This window comes from Dipodomys merriami, unplaced genomic scaffold (genome assembly GCF_024711535.1).
Source record: "Dipodomys merriami isolate MVZ:Mamm:240054 unplaced genomic scaffold, mDipMer1.0.p SCAF_21, whole genome shotgun sequence".
NCBI classification, from domain to species: domain Eukaryota; kingdom Metazoa; phylum Chordata; class Mammalia; order Rodentia; family Heteromyidae; genus Dipodomys; species Dipodomys merriami.
In genome coordinates this window covers 12,664,225-12,686,236 of record NW_027203493.1, presented here as the reverse complement: position 1 = coordinate 12,686,236, position 22,012 = coordinate 12,664,225, and the positions used below count along the sequence as shown (strand labels likewise).

Here is a 22,012-nt window from a genome sequence, read left to right as displayed (position 1 = left end):
TTTTTATGAGATCTAAGCAAGGGGAGGAAACAGAGTAGACTCTTTCTGTGATTTCCAGGCAATGCCATTTAATCAGAATGCAGATAGCAGGATGGCCTCCTAATTGGAACTGGAAGCTGGTTTCAAGTAACCTCAGCACTGTTAACGTTGCATAATGAGGAAACCTGGGTGATGACAAGGCAGATAAAGGAAATGACTGGAATCAGTGATTCCTTTGTTTCTGCCTAATGGCCACAAAAGAAGGAATTATTCAGCAAACGCAGCCATTCAGAAATGGGATCCATATTTATTTTCTTAAAGTAGTCTTCTGTTTTGTGCCAAATTAACCATAGGTAGTATGTATTAGAACCAAATTTCCTCAGTGCCCAACTCCTGTGTTTACTCTCAGTTGCTATGGAGTCTGGCAAAATATAGACTCTGTTCTAATATTAATGAACTTCAGTAAACATGATACCATGCAAAATAACACCCCCCCTCTGTGATCTTTTTGTCTACAATACCTAACTTTTTAAAAATGGAAATGCACAGACATATATCCTGGTGCTGGTGGCTCATGCCTGCAATCCAAGCTACTCAGAAGGCTAAGATCTAAGGATTACTGTTCAAAGCTAGCCTGGTAAGGAAAGCCCATGAAACATTTTTCTCCAACTAACTACCAAAAAGCCAGAAGTGGAGCCATGTCTTTTAGTGGTACAGCCCTATCCTTGAGTGAAAAAAAAAATCTGTAACAGTGCCTAGGTCCTAAGTTCAAGCCATAGTTTCAACATAAAAAATAAGAGAGAGAAAAAAATATATATATTAAACATATACATGAAAGGCAACAAGCAATCAGGTCCCCTGCCCTTTGAGATATGGAAGGGATTAGAAACAGGGAAACTCTTACATGTGAAAAATCCTTCTTCAGTTTCTTCTCCCACTATCTGTCTTTATTCTCTAAAGGATGCATTCAATTTTTGGAAGCACCAAGCTGACAGGCAAATTCTAATGTGGATATTACAGATACTAGGTGACACTTATGTATATCACATCAGCTTTCTTTACCATTTGGTAATCTGAAGATACAAACCCATGTCCTTTCTATGCCAAAGGAAATTGCGATATGGTGGTCAAGACTGTACACCTTTTAAGCTGCAACTTACATGTCAACAGAGCAAGAAGAGGGACAGAGGTATAAGCAAAAGTCTTAGGAGAGGTATTGGGGAAATTTTTGTTATAAGTAAAATCTGGCCCATGAGTTGTTTTTGTCAATAAAGATTTATTAGAATATTTCTATACGCAATGTGTATTGTGTATCAAGTATGGGATTCTCATATTGAAGTAGAGAAGTGAATAGTGGTGATAGGGAATAGGGCATGCAAACTGTGAAGTGTTTATTATCTGGCCCTTAGTAGAAAAAGTTGATGACCTTTCCCTAGAGCATCTTACTCTCTTCATACCCAGAGACTGCTAAGGTGATTGATTCATCAGAACATGGAAGAAAAATGTGAAAATTTTCCATTGAGATCTAACTTTCATTTAGGGAGAAAGAAATTAAGCTTTGCTAAGTTGCCAATGGCACTAGGCATCCTGCAACATATTATGGAGTACCCTGACTAAAAAGAAAGTTCTAATTCCTGTGTACCATGACTCTTCCACGTGCTTATACTGCTGTGACTGTATGGCTGGCAAAGTGGCTTTGGGCATGTATTATTGAATTTTGGCTAATCCACAAAATAGACAATACAGCTTAAAATGGATCTTTCAAATGTCAAACATACAAAACTCTAATATGGCACATAAAGGCATCAGTCAGAAAAAACTCTGTCATCCCCTAGAAAGGCAAAATCATAGTACAACAAAATAAACACCAGAAAATGAGAACTTAAAAAGGATAGAGTCAAAGAGAGAGGGGTAGATAATGAAAACATAATGAAGACAATGAAAGATTGTAAATGTAAATTAAAATGTAATGTATACCCTACAGAATTAATAAAAGTGAGGGAGAAGGTGGGTTGGGAGGAATAGGGGAGAAGGTTGACCAAGATGCCTTGTACTTATGAATTGCTTTGTTGAATGGCAATACCTTGGTACAACCACTAAAGATAAGAATATTCCTTTCTCCTTTCTTTCTTTTTCTTTTCCTTTCTTGTTTGGTCTGTTTTCTTCCCTTTGTTGCTGATTTCTATTTCTGTACTTTTTGTCTTGTGGGTAAGTTTATCTGATTTGGGAGGCGAAGGGGACAGCACTGAAATGGTGGGACAAAGGATGAACTAATTCAGCAGTGATACTCACTAGACACCATGTTGAAAATGAACTATTCAACTCGGGTGGGAAGGAGGGGGTGGGAGGGGAAAGCCTGGGAGAAAATAAGGGAAAGGGTAACAAAGAGATATATAGTCAATACCTGTCATGTAACTGTAACCCCTCTGTAATCATCTTTATAATAAAGATTAAAACTAAAATGAAAAACAATATACTTTTATATATTTTTATTGTAAAGATGCTGTACAGAGGGATTACAGTTATATGAGTAAGGTAATGAGTGCATTTCCTATCAAGCATTGTTACTCTCTCCTTTGTTTTTCCCCTACCATCCCTTTCTTCCCCACATCCCCTCCCCAACTACTCCCTCCCCCCTCCCACAAAGTTGTAAAGTTCATTTTCAACATAGTGTCTTGTACATCTCAGTGTTACAATGGGTCATCCTGTATACTTATTTCAGCATTTTGTTATTTCCCTTTCCCTCCCCAAATTAGAAAAATGTATATACAAAATGCAGGACACCGGGATCAAATACAGTAACAACAGGGGTTATACCATGGGAGAAGAACATACAAAAGAAACAAAAAAAATCACATAGTACATTATAAGTACATTAAAAACAACAGCAACAAAGATAAAATCTCTTGTGTCCTTATCTTGGGGTTCATTTCACTTAGCATCATCTTATATGGTCATATGTAACTTTTGACCTTTTCTGCTTGTCCTAGACTTACACTAGTTATTGCAAATAGGGAAACCATGGGACCTATGTTTCTTTGGGCTTAGCTAACTTCAGTTAATATAAATTTTTCCAAGTCTTTCTAATTCCTAACAAATGGGGCAGTGTCATTCTTTCTGATGGAGGCATAGAATTCCTATATATATATATAGGATATATATATATATATATATATATATATATATATATCACATTTTCTTGATCCATTCATCTACTGAGAGGCATCTGAGTTGATTCCATAGCTTAGCTTTGGTGAATAATACTGTGATAAACATAACTGAGCTGGTAGCTTTAGTATGGCCTTGTTTGTGATCATTAGGGTAAATGCCCAAAAGTGGGATTGCTGGATCATAGGGGATTTCTCTGAGGAACCTCCATACTGCTTTCCAAAGTGGTTGAACAACCTTACCTTCCCACCAACAATGTAGTAGGGTTCCCTTTGGCCACCCCCCTCCAGCATCTGTTGTTATTAGATTTCTTGATTATAGCCATTCTAACTGGGGTGAGGTAGAATCTCAATGTTGTTTGGATTTGCATTTCTTTTATGACTAGAGAAGTTGAGCATTTCTTCATGTGTCTATTGGCCATTCTTATTTCCTCGTCAGAGAAGACTCTCTTTAAGTCTAAAAAGAATATTTTAAAAACACATAAAAGTTAAAATAAAGATGGAAGAATAAACCAGTGTTTTCACTCTAATATAAGCTCCTTAAAGATATAAAATAATTAATTTTGAAGAGATGTCCATTTTGACTAACCCTACATACCTGTATGTGCCTGTGAATTTATGCAGATGTGTGTGTGTGTGTGTGTGTGTGTGTGTGTGTGTGTGTGTGTGTGTGTGTATGCAGGGACAACTGTCATCATGTTCCATTAGACCTTGTCTAGCTGCTCCTCATGCTATCACGCTAGTAACTCTTCTGGATTCACTCATAATGAGGAAACATTGGTGATGACATGTCAGATAATGGAAATGACTAGAATCAGTGATTTCTTTGTTTCTGCTAATGATTCCAAAGGAAGTAATTATTCAGCAAATGCAGACATTTGCTGAGTATCTGCATTCGGCACCAATATCTCTGACTAGTATTTAGATTTTTTTGGATATTACTTCCTTATCCCCTTCCTGTCACCTCTTTACTTCAAGGAACCACACCTAGCCTTGACATGCTGTTATGCAAAAATCATGATCACGTCAACTCTGGGACTGAGAAATTCATTCTCATGTGTTCTTATGGATCATGATGATTCACTTGGGCAGAGATGTTGTAACTACCCCTTCCTTCCTTTCTTTCTTTAGTAACTTATTAGAAAAGTGAGTTTTTAGTAACTCAGATTTTCTGGAATTTAGCCTTAAACTCTTGAACAGAACATATAAATACTGATCTTGAGCATTGAAATAATATAAAGAGAGCCCTGGGGAACTAGTTCAAAGCTTCTTGTTGTTATGAGACAGTGTCTCTAACAGTTTCCAGACTCCTTTTTCTAACCATTCAATGGGTATGATACTACCTTTGTCATTGGTCTTATGATAAGTAGAAATCAATTATGAATTGTGAATTCATTTCAAATGATAGGTACTAGATAGATTTTTTTAAGTTAAACTTTTTTTGACTTGGGGGAATGGGAGAGTCAGAGTATCTTAAAAAAAAGTACTGCAATCCTTTTAAATAGAATTCTAAGTAACTTATGTATAGAATTTTACTTATTCCTCACAAAATTCCATGAAATAACCATCTTTACCCTGCTCTACAGAGAAGGGATTGCATGTGCTGTAAGTTTGTCAGACAGTTTGTCAAACCACAGAATTATAACTGCCCCCAGATCTGTCTAAATCCTCCCCCTTCTGTATTAAGTATGTTTTCAGTAAGCTATGTCAGCTTTGGATAAGTGATTTACTCTTCTGGAAACCATTCCTGCAGCCTGGAGAGAAATGCCACTGCTATAACGTACTCATCTCTAATCTCAACAAAACCTCATTGCTTAGAAGTGCTCACATTCATTTTGCTCTTGAGAAACCAAGGTAGTCCATTTAAGTACCTCGTAGAGACTTTAGAACTAACTCAAGTAGGGCCTGCACTGAAGGCACCAGTATCAGATTCCTTCTGTGCAGGGCAGTGAAGCTTTTGGAATTAAAGACAACCTAAGTAGAAAATACCTCCCAAACAGCACGTGTACAGTAGGCATTCACTATGTATTATGCTTTGTATTCCCTGACTCAGGTCCTCTGTTCTCTTGGAATATGATTAGCACACAGCAGCTGTGGACCCTTCTGAAAATAGGACTATGGAGAAACAGGCTGGGTTGAAGAAGTCATGGAAAAGCCACAGCTGGAGATGAAGGTGGACTGTAATGTACAGATTGCAAACTTCCAGCTGGCAGTCAAAGGTTCCTTCTTTCCAGCATGAGCTACCTTGGCAAACTTCATTCCCAATTCTCTTAGTTTTGAAGAAAAGCATTCCCAGCTAATAACACAATTACACTTAAGTATCGGGCCCGTTTTAGTATTATTGCATTTGTTAAATCTAACTGAGTCCAAATTACTTCCTCAATGTTAATAAGAGAAAGACAGGAGGAGGGAAGGGAAGGAGGAGGAATGGGCTGAAGGGGAGTGAAGCTTGGGAGGGTTAAATGGAGAAAAGAAGACACATATTCAAAGCGACAGGGAGAAAAGCAGAGAGCTATCAGTGCTGCATATAGCCTCAAGTCCAATAAATGTCAGTTAAACTTGCTGCACACAGTTTCTATGGAAACCCCTTAAGTTAAGAGTGGAAACACAGGCATTTTTTGGGGGGACTGCAATTCACAAGCTGTTTATTTAATTATGATGAAACATGAGACTGTTAGGGACAATACTATTATCATATTGCTAGCATTTAGGATTCAACAAATAGGTATTGCAAAATAAAAATCTGATAAAAAACAACAACATTAACCTCACATGAATGGCATGTGAATAAAATACTTCTCTCATATTTACAGTAATAGGACTTCACACTTATTTCCCTCAGGCGAACCCCAAATTAGCCAAATGACATTCATTTAAAAGAGTTCTTCAGAGGCTTCATGCCAATTATGCCCCCACACGCTCAGTGAACAAAACCAAGGTCACAGCCTATTTTCAATTAAACCCAAGACAACACCAAAGTGTAGCACAGCTGGAAAAGCAAGCACATTATTACCCCATAGATCATTTGTGAGCAATGAATAGGTCTCCAGTGCTTTTCTGTTTTATAGGCATTTGAATATAAAAATAAAGAAAATAGCTTCAGATTAGCTTTTGCTTTCCAAAATAAACAACCACTTTTAGGGCATCATTTCTCGTGGCCTGAGGAGGGAAAGAAAAAAATAGATTCAAAGCTGTCAATTTCTGTCTCTGATGCTTACAATTTGTTTGTTTAGCCTTTAATGTGGCCAGAGAGAACCAGGGAATTGTTGGGCCCATTCACAGATTTGTTCTTTGTCTAAACCACTATGTAGTATTCCACCTACTTTGGGTCAGGACTGCGTTAGGGATAGGAAAGGAAAGGTCAGTAAAAGTCACTTCCTTACTTTACTGTGGATTTTCTTGAAAAGGATGCACTGACTCTATCACTCTGTATTTGTGAAGAACCAGCTTAGCTTCCTAGGAAGTAGATTAAGAAGAGAGGTAAAAGCAGAAGTCTACTTTCCTGGACTTTACATGAGACAGATGTTCATACGCTCACAGGGCAAACATCAGTATTCCTTCCTGCTGTCTCTTATCTTAGCTCTCTCAGGCAGAATTGCCTACTAAGAATGCTAGGCTGTCCTAGAGGTAAGTGGGGTTTATGTGCATGGCATGGCTGTTTGTTGGAGAGGAATAAAAGATGAAAGAAGATGGAGTATTGTCATAGCACAAGAACATCTGCAAGTATGTCCATGAGCCCCCAGTATCTTTACAAAATCTTTAACCCATAGGATGGATGGAAGAAGTGAAACAAAAAGAGAAGGGAGTCTTGGGAATGTCATTTGTGGAGTCAAGCTAAGAACAGGAACGATGTTTCTCAATTGGCAAAGAGACACATACCCTCCAACATTTGCAACTATGACTCAGTGGCTATGTCATTTCAACTAGACTGCAGCTTATGTTTTGAAATTCAGTAGTGCTTTTGCAGTGGCTGGACTTCCCACAAATTGCTGGTGCTAGCAGAGCCAGTGGTTGCTGCTATACGATTTGACAGCATATAATGAGCCACTTCACATTAGCTTCTGCTTGTAGTATTCAGCATATTGTGGGAACAATTTAGCATGAATCATCACCCACCTAGCTCCCCATTGGGGTCTCTATGCTGTAAATGGGCAACGTGTTTGCCAATCTTAAAAAAAGAAAAGTATCCATTAGAACAATTCAGCACATTTCTTTATAGGCTACCACCACTACCAACACTGACACTACTGGTGACAATATTTATTGAATCACCACTGTTCTAGGCAGAAAGCCAAAGCAGCCATTTTAACCACTAGACATTTTTAAACAATGAAAATTTTAATGCCAATAAAAATGCATTTGGAGTGAAAAGATCTGTAATCTATACGTGATCCTTTTGTATTGGAATCATGGCCTGAGGCAAGTCATATTTTTTTCTAATCTTATGTCCTGATCATAATCACATCATGAGATCAAACCAGACAATGTGATTAGTGAATCTGGACAGGAAGTATGGAGCATTCAATTATTGAAATGGAATGAGAGTTTGACATATTTAACACAAACTCTATTTGGACTTTATTGCCCCAAACTCCATCCCAAACACAAGAGAGACACATAATCTGTCCATCCCTCTCTACCACTCATCCCATCCCATCATTCTTGCAAATGGTGCATGCTGTAACCCTAGCTACTCAAAAGGCTGAGATCTGATGATCATCCTGAGTTGAAGCCCCAGGACTGGTACATTACATTACATACATACATGCATGCATGCATACAAGATTTAGGGCCAATCCAGAACTTGGAGCAAAGAGGCAGTAGAAAAACATAGTTATCAATTTGCAGTAAACAATGAAATAAAATATTCTTCCAGAAGTTTATATTCTAAGGTTACAAATAAAACTGGTGCAGAATACACAGAAAGAAAACTGAGAAACTACAGATGGAACGCACTGAAGGAAAAATTCAGCAAGATCAAGGAACTGATACTGAAGCTGAAATAATCAAGGATTCAATTAATGGTAGGACTACAGGGAAGAACATGAACTCAGGTGTCAAAATCTCTGAAGAACTAGCAGGAATAAAGCATGGGTGAGGGCTTACTCCAACAAAGAGGTATCCGCAGGCCGAATCACCTAATGTAAAACTTGTGACAATTCTGATTGGAACAGTTAATGCAAGTTAAAAGTAGTATGCTAGCAGTAAATATAATTATTAGGTAAGTAAAAACTCATTATATTTGTAAGGTATTTTAGAGATGACCTGTGGATTATTTTCCATTGGCTTAAAAAATCTGAAACATGACTTTATATAGAGTTTTTCCAAATCCCATGATTTTAAGAATCATTAATTATTCTTGATGTTCCCAGGACTTATAGAAACTCAGTAAAAAAAAAAAATCAAAACTAAACAAAACAAAAAACCCCAAAACAGTAACAATTAATGTACATACAGGGGATACATAAAAGGAAAGAGGTGAGATTTCACATTTATTATATGTCAAGTAATCAATTCTTAGTTCTCATGTTAAGTACATTTTGGTAGCCTCTGACATAGTACTCTGTATTTTTTGGGGGGGAGGTCAGTCGTGGGGCTTGAACTCTGGACTTGGGTGCTGTCCCTCAGCTCTTCAGCTCAAGGCGAGCGCTCTACCGCTTGAGCCATAGCACCACTTCTGGTTTTCCAGTGGTTTATTGGAAATAAGAGTCTCACGGACTTTCCTGCCCGGGCTGGCTTTGAACTGCAATCCACAGATCTCAGCCTCCTGAGTAGCTAGGATTACAGACATGAGCCACTGGCGCCTGGCTTAGTACTCTGTATTTATTGAGATATATCCTGTGCTTGACACTGGGAAACCATTGTCTTGATTTTCTTCCTATTTCACTGGTTTCTCTGCTCAGCCTTATCTCTGGTTCTCTCTAGTTCTTGAGCCACTGAACTTTGGAGGGTCTGAAAGCTCAGATAATGAGCGTTTTTAATAATAATAAAAAATCACTCTTAAGTGTGGCCTTCCACAATGTCTCTGCACATCTTCTACAAAGTGGATACTGGCAAACCTAAATCTCTAGCAGCGTTTTAGACTAGGGTATACAAACACTTACTTAAGACCATCACATAAGGAATCAAAAATTAACTTGTCTACACAGTGAATGTCTGGGTTCCAATACAACTTCCAGCATGAAGAGGACTTTTAATAATAGAAATTCCATTCACTGACTTTGAACACCAAAACATTTACGTATCTACTGTGTAATTGGTAGGCACTGCTTCCTGGCCTAATAACTTAGGTCAGTCATTTGAGTCTCCTTTTCCTTGACCCCATGTCTCTCACTTTCACATCCTACCACCTCTACCTCAGCCTTACATCCTATCATCTGAATAGAAATTCCGTGTATCAAGATTCTGATCACTTCTAGAAACCTTCATTTATTTCTTTGAGTAGTTGGACTCTTTTATAAACTGGTCTATCATCTGATCTCCATGCTTCTGTTCTTCTAGACTTCTGGCCTTTTTTTTTCCCCAGTGATTGGGTAATTCTAGTGAAATCAAAATAAGGCTGAGTCTTTCTTTTGTACCTTGATGGATGCTGTCTTATTATTAGAGTAATAATAATGTCCTTTCAGTGGCCTCTGAGGTCAGTCAAACTTTGGTTCTGCATATCTCCTAACACTGCTCCACTAGGCTTGCTGGCTTCTTACCATCCCTCCAATTTGCCATGCACACACTGATTCCACCATGACCTTGCAATTGATGTTTTCCCTGCCAGGAACCCTCTTTTGCGGTGCATGCACTTCATGACTTTGGTGCCACCTCACAGCCAAATGCTGAAAGTCCTTTCTTAAAATATTTTGCTAAAGTGTACCTGCTCATTTCCCTGTGCAGGCATCCTAGACACCTCTTTACTCTTTATCTGCTTCAAATGGTATTTTTAACATGAACATGTGAAAAGAAGGAAGAGAGTACCTTTTCTTTGGCTTTTCTGCGATTTTCATTGTTTTTCTTTTCTACATTTTTCAGTAGTGCATGCTAAGTGTACAATGTGTGATGTTTCTATATATATATATATAAAATACACTTTATCATATCTGCACCCTCTAATACTTTTGAACATATTACCTTTCTATTTCTTTGCAATTTTTTATAATGTGTTTCATGTATGTCTTTTTGTATACATATCTCCAAAATTCTAAATATTGTTAAGAACTTAAATAGTTGGGTTCCTTAAATACAAAGCATTATTATCTCCAGTGTGGGAAAAAATGAAAAAAAATTACCTGAGCAATCAGCAGCCATTATGTTAGTAAGGCACACTGTACTTGTTTGCTCTTGTGTCCTGGCTCCTCGCAGATGACATACCCACTGAAACAGACAAGTCTTCCATTGTATTGCATGAACAACCCATGGCAGCCATGTAGTGTGTGGTCAATGGTGCTTTATTTTCATAATATATGAGATAGCATATTAGGTGAACTAAGCTTATCATAGGGGGAAAAACACTACTGAAAATGCATCCTGAATTTGATTTATGATGAATTTGAACTACGCAGTTAGCTCAACTCACAACATTGATTAGAGAGAACCTCATAAAATTATCAGTTTGTAGATCAAAAAATTGTTGACAACTCTTTGGCATTAAAAAGTAATAAGGGGCTGGGAAGGTGGCTCAGTGGTAGAGTGCTTGCCTTGCATGCATGAGGCCCTGGGTTAGATTCCTCAGCACCACATAAGCAAAAAGAAAAAAAGCTGGAAGTGGCGCTGTGGCTCAAGTGGTAGAGCGCTAGCCTTGAGCTGAAGAGCTGAGGGACAGCGCCCAGGCCCAGAGTTCAGGCCCCACGACTGGACCCCTAAAAAAATAAATAAATAAAATAAAAAGTAATAAGATAGAATCACATAATAAATGTCCAAGTTATCAACCAAGTTTATAATTTTTAGTTTACTTGTAGTTATATAAACCTTTATGTGCTATGTGCATTTATTTTTATTAAAATAATCTCTAAGAAATGGAAACAAGGGGGTTTTATTTTGCTTTTTATTTTTGTTTTGTTTTGTTGTCTTTTTTTTCTCCTTTGTCACTGTTTTACATATCAATCTGCAGCACAGTAACTATAAAGTAAATGCAGAATTGGTAAATAAGTCTGAGTTAGTAAAAGATTTATCAACTGATTACCTATAGCAAGATCCACAAGCTCAGAGTACAGAGAGTATCCATTTGCTCTACTACAGCTTAAAAAGCCCAGTGGTGGCTGGGTGCAGTTGGCTCATGCCTGTAATCCTACGTACTCAGGAGGCTGAGATCTGAGGATCACAGTTCAAAGCCAGCCCCAGGAGGAAACTCCATCAGATTCCTATCTCCAGTGAACCACCAGAAAACCGGAAGTAGTGCTGTAGCTCAAGTGGTAGAGAACTTGTCTTGAACTGAAGAGCACAGAGACAGTACCCAGGTCCAGAGTTCAAGCCCCAGGACCAAAAACAAAAACAAAAAAACAAAAAAAGTCCATTAGTACAGCCATGTGTACATCATAGAGAGCAAAGACATCTGTACTATTCTTCCCAACAATTCAAATACTTATTTCATTTACAAAAATTGAGAAATGGCTTGCTCAGAAAAAGAATTAACCATTTGCCTATTACATTTTCCATGCTATTCTCTTCATTATTCTGTAATTGTGTATGACAAGGAGTACATCTTATTAACAGGTGAATGACTGCTCTGTACTTGTTATTTATTTGTACATAAATAAACTAAAAATGAAGTATTGTCCACACTGCACCCTGGACAAATTAAGTAAAATTTCTGGGCACAGAAAAAAATTAATAAAAAATTTAAATAAACAAGTATTTATAGACACTGATGAAGTGATAAATGCTTCACAGCCATCTCTATGGTGGCTGATGGTGTGCTACTTTGACAAGTTGTGTGAAGGTAGCATATGGTACGTACAAAGTGTTCTTGATTTCTAAATCATAGTGCCAGGTCAACCTCTGTTCTAATGGATCTGAATCCCCAGGCTGAAAGGACACACAATAGCTATGATCTTTTACAAGGCAGCATTCATCTTCATGTGTGCAGTCCTGAAGGAAGAATCAGGACCAGCAGTCATGGGTAACTTCCCCGATTGCTCTTCGGAAGTGAAGATAAATGGCCCAAAGTATGCCATCATGAATTATAAATAATTATTCCACACTTATGGCCACTGGTACCTATACTCTGAGGTCTTTTCCCTGACCTGGTTGTGCTTTCTTTTCAATATATCTCACAATAACAACAGAGAACCTAGGGAAATTCAGAGGAGATGAAAAGTTCAAAAACTACTTCTATAAGACCAGTTCTCTAGTCCCTGTAAGAGGAGACTTCAACAGCTCCTGTATCTCTAGAAGCTCTGAAAAGGCTGCAGACCTCAGATTTCCATGTATCTGGCTGTTATCATTATTAAGCGAATGTCATAGCAGAATCCCAAAATTCCCCCAAATGTTACACTATCACACTCCCCAACCTGTGGAAAATTCACTAAGGTGTTTGTTCTAACAAAAGAGTTTTTAGAAGCCTCCCACACAGTCTTCCTGATTAATTTTGTTCTGCGTTGATATTTATTCATCTCAGTTAAAATGCATTGCCTTAATTTCTGTGTTTCGGTAGACTAATGTCACCAAGATTCTTCAACTGCTGGTACTGTTGACAAGGTGCAAAAAGCTGCATAATGACATCACCAGGAATGATGCATCTGCAAATCTTCACCGCTGTATGATGTGACTGTTCTGTGTCACAGCACCTATAGATATCTGTAATACCATTGACCACGAAAATGATTCCACATGAAATCTTTGAATTCACATAGACAGTGTGTGTGGTTGGGGGAAGGGGAGGAACCACTATTTCTTTGAATTCTGTGTGCAATAGGAAGCTCTTGGGAAACTTTATATTGGTATATGATATAGTCTGACACATTTACACTTTCACTGTAGCCAGGTGTGAGAAATGATTGAAAGTATAACAGCAGATCAGCAATGCATGCGAGAGATGGATTTATTTGTACTGACAACAAAAATGAAGAGAAGCAGAAATTTAGGAATTTGTTTTGGAAGTACAGTCAAGATTTGTTTAAGGGATTGATCTAAGTGATCTAATCTAAATGGACAGATCCATTGATGAATAGATAGATAGATAGATAGATAGACAGACAGACAGATAGATAGATAGATAGATAGATAGATAGATAGATAGATAGATAGATAGATAGATAGATAGATAGATAGATAGATGTTGGTTGCAAGAAATACCCCAAAAATGTCATCTACCACCTACGAATGAAGTTATTTAGATATCATCTTTTTCTGAACTCTCCATTGAAATGTTCCATTTGCCTGCAAAAAATATGTGTGCCAAAACATCACCTATATTTAGATCTTTGGTCTGGCTCTGATCCTAATTCCTGTGGCTAGTTGTACCTTTTCTAACTTCAGATCAAGAGTTTCCCCTACTCCTTGCCCAATCGTTTTTAGAACAAACTTCTTCCAGTTCTTTCCCATTCCAATGAAGTTTTTTTGGACATTCAAACCAGAACCCAGGTGCTGGACCTGGATTTCTGAATTTTAAACTGGTCCGAATAACTGATTTCACTCTTGGAATAGAGTTAGCCAAGTTCCACGCCCACACTTCACAATTATTATCCCAGAGGTCTGCATGTTCTTTGTATTCAGACTTCTACAGTACTGCTTTCTACATTGGGGTTCTCTTCTAAACAAAGAAAGAGATTTGTCTTATCAAAACAATACCAAATTTCATAGCTACATCATTTGAAGAAATTATTTCAAATCCTTATTAGTTTTGAATTCTGAAACAGAACTGAAAGTTCTAAAATAGGTAACTGAAGATAGAAGGAAGTTCATACTTGGACTTAAAGGAAAAATAAAATCTCTTATCACTGGCTGTTTTCATCACAGTAGAAAGAATCAAATATCCACCTGCTTTTGTCTTTACTTAGAGAAACTAGATGGGGATAGAAGTATGGTATGTTAGAGAGAATGTTCAGATTGAAGTAAGAAAAGCCATTCCCAGGTTAATGAGCACAAAGCAGCAGGCACTTTGAAGAGTTTATTTGGAAAAAGGAAACGTCTGCAGAAATCAAGTGATTAAGATGTGATACTCAAAGCGAACTCTTGAGCGATCTCATTAGTAGAAACTAAAAATAGTCTACAAATGTAATAAGAGCCTTGATATGAGGTCACAAATGTCCCGTGCAGGCCAGCTGTTTGGCACTCACTGAAGGTGAGGATGAAGAAACCTTATTGGATCAGATAAATATCAAGATCACCTAGAAGAAGTTAGAAATTCTCACTACCCCTCAAAACATGATGAACCACAAACACCAATTTCATCTGAATGATAAAGTTTCACAATAAACTTCCATTACATATTCTCATTGCTTTCTAATAACACTTATGGATAACTTATGAACTATATGCCTTTGTTTGTCTGTTTATCCTGTTAATCTTATCCTACCTTCAGTAGAATGGGACTTTCAAAAGTGAATAGATATTATGTAGCTTATTCGATATCTTGCTCCCTTGAAGTTAGAATAGTGTTTAGCATGTAAATTATTTAAACCTATGGTAAACAAAGAAAACAAAAAACAACAACAAACTTTTCTCTTTTTTTGTTGGTCATGGGGCTTGAACTCTGGGCCTGGGCGCTGTTCCTGCACTCTTCAGCTCCAGGCGAACATTCTACCTCTTGAGCCACAGAGCTACTTCCAGTTTTCTAGTGGTTTATTAGAGATCAGATTCTCCTGGACTTTTCTGCCCGGGCTGGCTTTGAACCATAATTCTCAGATCACAGCCTACTGAGTAGCTAGCATTACAGGCGTGAGCCTCCTGCACCTAGCTCAACAAACTTTTCATGTGTTTATAAATGGATAGAACTGAAGATCAACATATTGAGATCAGCCAAACTCAAGAAAGGTAAATACCCCTGTGAACAACTATTTAAAGATTTTTTTAAAGGAAAATATCATATATGTTTGCTAATTTGTGGATCCTAGACTTAAAAATGATGAATGAAGATAATACCAAATGTAACAATAAGAGTAATAATAATAATGAATAGGTCATGAATAGAAAGAGGGATTCTCTAGGGAAAATTTATAAGAAGAAGTAGCATAAAGAAAGTATACTGAGAAATAAAGAGGATTATAGTAATAAATACATATACAGAATAAGGAAACCTACCAAACACTTTGAAAAGGAGAAGAGGAAATATGGGAATATAACAAAGGGAATGAACTTGTGCAAAAAATACTGTATGCATAAAGCCCTTCATGTTATACATGTATGCTAATCATATAACAAACTAAAATTGAAGTAAAAATAAAATACAACTCAGTACATAATCAGAGATTAATACCAGAACTTCACCTCAAATGGTATTATATGAATAATAGAATGTTAATATGAAAATTTTAAGCTCATAGCTAATGGCACATTCCAAAAAGGGTGGAAAATAACAATAAAGACCACCATAAGTGATTCCTCATAATCTTTTACTTACAACAATGGCAAAAATAAGACTGGAAAAGAATTTTAAGAATTTCTTTGGACAGAGTTATACTATGAGTGCCACTCCAAAAACAAGTGATGTTATATCCTCCCTGATTCTGGACCTACTCAAAAGAGATATCAAGAAAAGCATTAGATTATACATATATATATATATATATCAAATTATAGATAGATTATATAGATTATATTATAAAATGTAAATATAGATTAAATATATATGAATATATAATATATGTTAAATATATATATATATATATATATATATATATATATATTTGTGTGAACTGTTAGTGGGTTATGATTTACCATCTCCAACTCATGGAGTTCTTCATCCTGTTCTTCATCTCAAGATTGAAGACAGGGTTGAGATGAAAGAGTAGAGTAAAAACAGGAGCATGGTCTTTTAAATTTAATCTGAACAATCTCAAAAGCAAGATGCCAAATGTTGATCACACATTCAAGAGAGTGAACAAGAAAACCTGGAATGCTTTTTGGATCCTGTACAGAAGAGCTGACAGTAAGAGTAAACAGTTTACCACAGGGAACATAAAGAGAGTTTGGGATGTGTAGGATGGAGGAAGGAATAGTTGATGTGCTGGGGAAAAGGCCATTGCTCTCATCAAGGCAAGTTTAGTGAGGAGTGAGAAGGCAGAGATGGTCAGCAGGGAACACAGGAAAGCTACTACTTGAATGTCAGTTTCAAGTGTCTACTAAACTCCAAGATAATGGCAATGATCTCAACTCAAAAAAGAAAAACTTGTTCTGTGCATCTATTAATGACGACCCCTAGCCAAAATCCATTCCTGGGAATCAGAATCAAGAGCAGATAGACATGGGAGGAGGAGTAATGGGATACTAAGTATTTCTATGAAGAAGAATCCAGCCTGTCCCTAATCTCTCTCTTTTATTTTATCATTTAAATTTTTTAAATTTTATTGTAAAGGTGCTGTGCAGAGAGGTTACAGTTACATTTCTTGTTGAACATTGTTGCCCCCTCCTTTGTTTTTCTCCTACTATCCCTTCCCTTCCCCTTCTGTCCCCCATTTCTCCCCACTCCCAGAAGTTGTAAAGTTCATTTCCAACATAATGTCTTGTGAGTATCACTGTTGCAATGGATCATCCTGTGTTCTTGTAGTTCAGTAGTAGAACTCTCTTAAAAAAAAAAACAACTTATTGTAAAGATGATGTCCAGAGAAGTTCCAGTTACATAAGTTAGGTAATGAGTATATTTCTTTTTAAACAGTGTCACCCTTCCCTCATTTTCCCCCATGTTTTCTCCTCCCAACTCCCTCCCCTCTAGGTTGTGTAGTTCATGCCTAACATAATGTCTAGTGAGTATCACTGCTGAATTGGTTCATGCTTTGTTCCACTATTTCTGTGCTTCCCCTTCCCCTACCCAATTCAGATAAACTTACATACCAAAGGGTACATAAATAGAAAACAGTGACAAAAAGGAATAAACCAAAGGGGAAGAGGGAAGATATGCAAACAGTAGTATGAAAAAACCTCTTGTTTTCATTTCTTGTAGTTCATTTTGATAAGCATAATTTTATATGATCATATGCACATAGCTATTGAGCCCTTGTGATCCTCTCCTAAGAATATCCTCCTTTGCTCTCAGTGTGTGAATGTTTAGAGTGCTATTTAATTAATTGTTTCCAAGTATAATTATTAGTCTTTGACTTCAAGTTTCATACAAGCAATCAGGGTTGTGTTAAGGGAGGCAGAAATTTTAATCTGAAAATAGGTTACAAGTTTAAGATATATATAATCTGGATATTTAATTACTGGCTTTATGATCTCATAGTATTTCCAGAAAGTGTGCATCTAAGTACAGAACTAAAATTAGGCCCCCTTAAAAAAATAAAGAAGGATACAAAAGAACAGTTGCTGTAGGTTCACTATATACTAGAGAATAGTAGCACAATGTAATAATTGCAACAGTTGTACTGAGTTTAAAAAATCGTGGAATCCAGAAAGTTAAATTCCAGGTAAGAATTTTCCCTTGAGGATTTACTCTCTTTTCCCTCAAGGAAGTCTCTCTCTCTCTCTCTCTCTCTCTCTCTCTCTCTCTCTCTCTCTCTCTCTCTCTCTCTCTCTCTCTCTCTCTCTCGCTCTCTTCCCCTGCCCCTCTCTGGGCTTTTCCTTTCAATGACTGTTCATGAGGACCTTGGCAGGTAAATCAAACCCTAACTGGAGAATAGGATAGTAAATTCTGCCATATATTTTTGAAAAGAGTACAAATTCTGTGCTGAACAGTCCAAAGAATCTCAAACAGTAAGACAGGATGGCTAAGGTTGTGTGCTTGTGAAGCTGAGAAGACATGGTACATCTTTGTCATTTTGTGCTGCCTTAATAAATAATTACCAGACAGAACCAAGATAATTTGTTTCACACAGTTCTGGACCCTGGAAAGCCCAAGATCATGACACCAGCTTGTTTGGTTATGGCCTTGTCTCTGTCTCCAAGTTGGTACTTTGTTGCTAAATCCTCATATAGAAAAAGAGTGAAGGGGAAAAATACAAAGGCCCAACCAATCCACTCTGGCCTATTAACTGGCTAGCTACACTTAAATATACTCTGCCTTTGTGGCTTAACCCCTCATCAAAGCTCTTCCCATTAATGCTATTATACTGAGTCTTGAATTTTGGGGAATACATACTACACATTCAAGTCATGGCAAGTAGTATATATAATATAACAGAGTTTAAAACAAGTGAAAATATTAAAATATTAATGGTAATAAGCAAGTCATATTAGGTAATTTCTCACTTCAATAGATTATTCTATGTAGCCCCAGTGAGTTTTTCTGAGCTCTTCTGCTTTTCATAACATATTTAACCACAAAGAATTATGACATGATTTTTCACATAGACAGACCTCGTTATTATTCCAGTATTTTTGTTTGGTTGTTGTAGGTGCTTTGTATCTTTCTCTTGTTCTTTGTTTTGTAGGAGGGTTTGAAGTTTGATTTTTATTCTCATGTAATAAAGAATAGTCAGCTGGTCTGTTTAAGAATTTGAAGAAAACAGCCATTTTGTTTGTGTCTTTCAATTTAGTGTTTCCAATAGAAATGGTTCTCCAGGGGGTCCTATAAAAGCTGGTAGACTAAAAAAATATATATAATTTAGAAGCGTTACTAACTAGTAAAAAGAAAATCATTATTAAGTAAGTTATATAGACAAACATGAACCTAAAAATTAGGTCTTGAGTTCCAACTCATATTTCCCAATATCAACTGAATTGAAAATATTGTTACAAATTCTAGCTTGAGCCCAAAGCTTCAGGGGAAGACAGAAACAATGGAGATACCACAATGTTTTCTTCCTTTCTTCTTTATTGCATTATATTCCTAGAAACAGTTTTTGATGACAAAGAAGAGAAATGGAACAGAGAAGCAGAAAATGATGGCATTGTTCTCCTAAAGTTTTTATTTTTTTTTCCCCTGAGACCATGAAAACTGGTGTGGTCAAGAACTCAGCATCTGAGACTTTCAAGAATAAGTTGAGGATAGGAAAGGAATTGGATTCACAGTTTCAGCCTCTTACTCATTATCATCATTGTCTGGAAAACTAAAAATAAGTAAATAAAAAAAATCTATTCATCATATTATGTCAGGGATCATTTCTGTCCCAGCCATGTTCCTCCTCTCCAGGACTTAGCTTGACATTCATTGGTTCCCAAGAATCACAGCTGTAAACTCTTTATCACCTTGTTTCTGAACTTTGACATTTTTCCTTTGGTGGAAAGGTTAAAGCTAAAGGGACTCTAATAATATTTTATACAGAATTAGAGAGAGAAATATAGATTAGACAGACAGATTAAGAAATCACTTCCTTGGGTCCCTAGTAAAGAGAAAGAGAAAGCAAGAAGCTATTTGATTATCTCTGACCTCACTTGAAAGCTGAGACTTCTGGCCATTAAGCAGATGGTCCTGTCATTATTTTCTTGCTTGTATAGCACTCCCCTAGCCCTCCAAGGGGTAAGATATTTGACAAAATCCACAAGGAATTTGCCCTCTTCAGTTCCTTTGGGTAGAGGATTTCATAATTTTAATAATTTAACATATAAGCTTGAGGTTCCTTGGCTTACATTCTTTTATTATTGTTTTTTATTAGGACCAATTGCTACAACAAAATCCCTTATGGCATGTGAGCATACCATTTGTGATCACTTTGATGATAAAGAATAGAAATTGACAAATCATGTTAAGTGAGGTAAGCCAAGATCAGAGAGACCAAAGGCACATATTCTTCCTGATATGTGGAAGTTAGATCTAAAATGCACTGCTCCTCCCCTCCTTTCCCCCCCCCCCCCCCCCGCCAGGCTGGGAAGGTGGCTTAGTGGTTAGAGTGCTTGCCTTGAATGCATGAGGCCCTGGGTTTGATTCCTCACCACCACATAAGCAGAAAAAGCCAGAAGTGGGGCTATGGCTCAAGTGGTACAGCACTAGCCTTGAGCTGAAGAGCTGAGGGACAGCGCCCAGACCCAGGGTTCAGGTCCCATGACCAACCCCCCGCAAAAAAAATTGCATTGGGATATGACAAATTACACAGAATTCTAGATACTCACATACAGTGAGGCCAAATGAGGATAATCTTAGGAGAGAGTCACGAATATGCAATACCCAAGTGCCTCATCATATACATGTAAAATAATATAATACTGAAACAAAGTCCAAAGATATGGAAACAAGTGACTTTTTTCTTAGTGTGTGTGTGTGTGTTTTTCTTTTTCTAATGACTGTATTCTTATCTTATATACAGTGACTCACATTCACATCTGAGGAAGGGTGGGGGGAAAGCACAGAATCTAAGGTAAAAGGGTAAAAAGTGCATCAAAGGAGCACACTTGACATTGATGAAAGTGAACTATGCAACTGGTGTGTAGGGATGGGAGGGAGGGAATGGGAGAGAATGAGGGAACAGATGACACTGTATGAAAAGAAATGTTCTTATTACCTGACATATAGAAATGTAACTAAGCTGACATACAGAAATGTAACTAAGCTGTATATCACATCTAAAACTACAATAAAGAATTAAAAAAAAAAAAAAGAATGGTGATTGGATTAAAAGAAATAACTCAGCTGAGTGGGGGTGGCTACGCATGCAATCCTAGCTGCTCAGGAGGCTGAGATCTGAGGATCCAAGTTCAAAGCCCAGGCAGGAAAGTCTGTGAGAATCTTATCTACAATAAACTACTCAAAAATGCCAGAAGTGGCACTGTGGCTCAAGTGGTAGAATGCTAGCCTTGAACATAAACAAACTCAGGGACAGAGCTCAAGTCCTGAGTTCAAGCTCCAGGACCAGTATAAAAAAATAATAAAATTACTACTACTACTAATAATAACACTTTTGAAATAGCATAAGCAAGCATAGTTGGTAAATGCCCAAATTCAATTTCGTATTTAAGCAAAAAGAAGCCACTTTAATCTGTACTTCTAAGCGCTTATCAGAAAAAGAAATCTGGGACAATTATTACTGCAATAATTCTTATGGAATGGTATGGACCCCTGACTTCCACTTAGCCTATCTGGATGAAAGGTTTCTCATTTGCCATCCAAGCTCATCTACAAGGTTCATTATCCCTCCAGTCACATCCACTACCTATCCTTTTTGCCTTTTGTCTTCTATTATCGTTTTGTTAAAGGGCAGCAACCATATTGCACCTAGTCTTGATTTAGCAGCCATGTCATTTGTCAGGGAGCCAAGCAAGAAAAGTCCCCATAGTAGGCCCCTTAAGCCACTCCTGGCACTATCCCCAGAAAGCACAGTGCATCCATTCTCCATCTACTAAGCCATGTGTAAGAACTTTCAAGTCCATTAAAAGTTTCAGATGAATTTTCAACCAAATTTTATAATGCAACCTAGAGAGAAGGATCATTTTGCATTGTGTTAATGTTTGAACTTAGTAAAGACTAGCTGCTTCTCAGAGGGTTTAGAACGAAGTGTGTTTCACTGTAAAAGAATGCAAAAGAGGCTACTGGAAACTCTGAACCTCTGGACTCTCCTGATTCATAGCAAAGTGAAAATAAAGTAATATAAGCTCCTTCATTAAAAAATAGAATTGCTAGAATGCAAAATATTTATGTTTTAATGATATCTGGGGACAAGGAATTAAGTATTGTACATTAGTTACAGCAGACTCCGGTCTGTTTTATGATAGGATGCATAAATTTAAAATAATTTTAAAAGAATATGTATGCATATAAATTTCAAAATAATATGCATATGGCTCAAAGTGGTAGAGTGCTAGGCTTGAATGAAAACACTCAATCTCAAGAAAGAAAAAAACATTTGAATACT

At 37.1% G+C, this 22,012-nt stretch overlaps 1 protein-coding gene across 11 annotated transcripts in view; it reads right to left on the bottom strand.

Annotated features, from left to right (window-relative positions):
• Lrrc4c (leucine rich repeat containing 4C) overlaps positions 1 to 22,012 on the bottom strand; it is a 1,099,028-nt gene that overhangs the window by 21,927 nt on the left and 1,055,089 nt on the right. The window contains exon 1 of one of the 11 annotated variants that reach the window (XM_070032560.1): positions 10,424 to 10,442. The exons of the other annotated variants lie outside the window; for them this stretch is intronic. The gene's annotated coding sequence lies outside the window, so the exon portion shown is untranslated. Of the gene's footprint in view, positions 1 to 10,423; positions 10,443 to 22,012 lie in introns of those variants that run through there. 11 annotated transcript variants of the gene reach the window in all.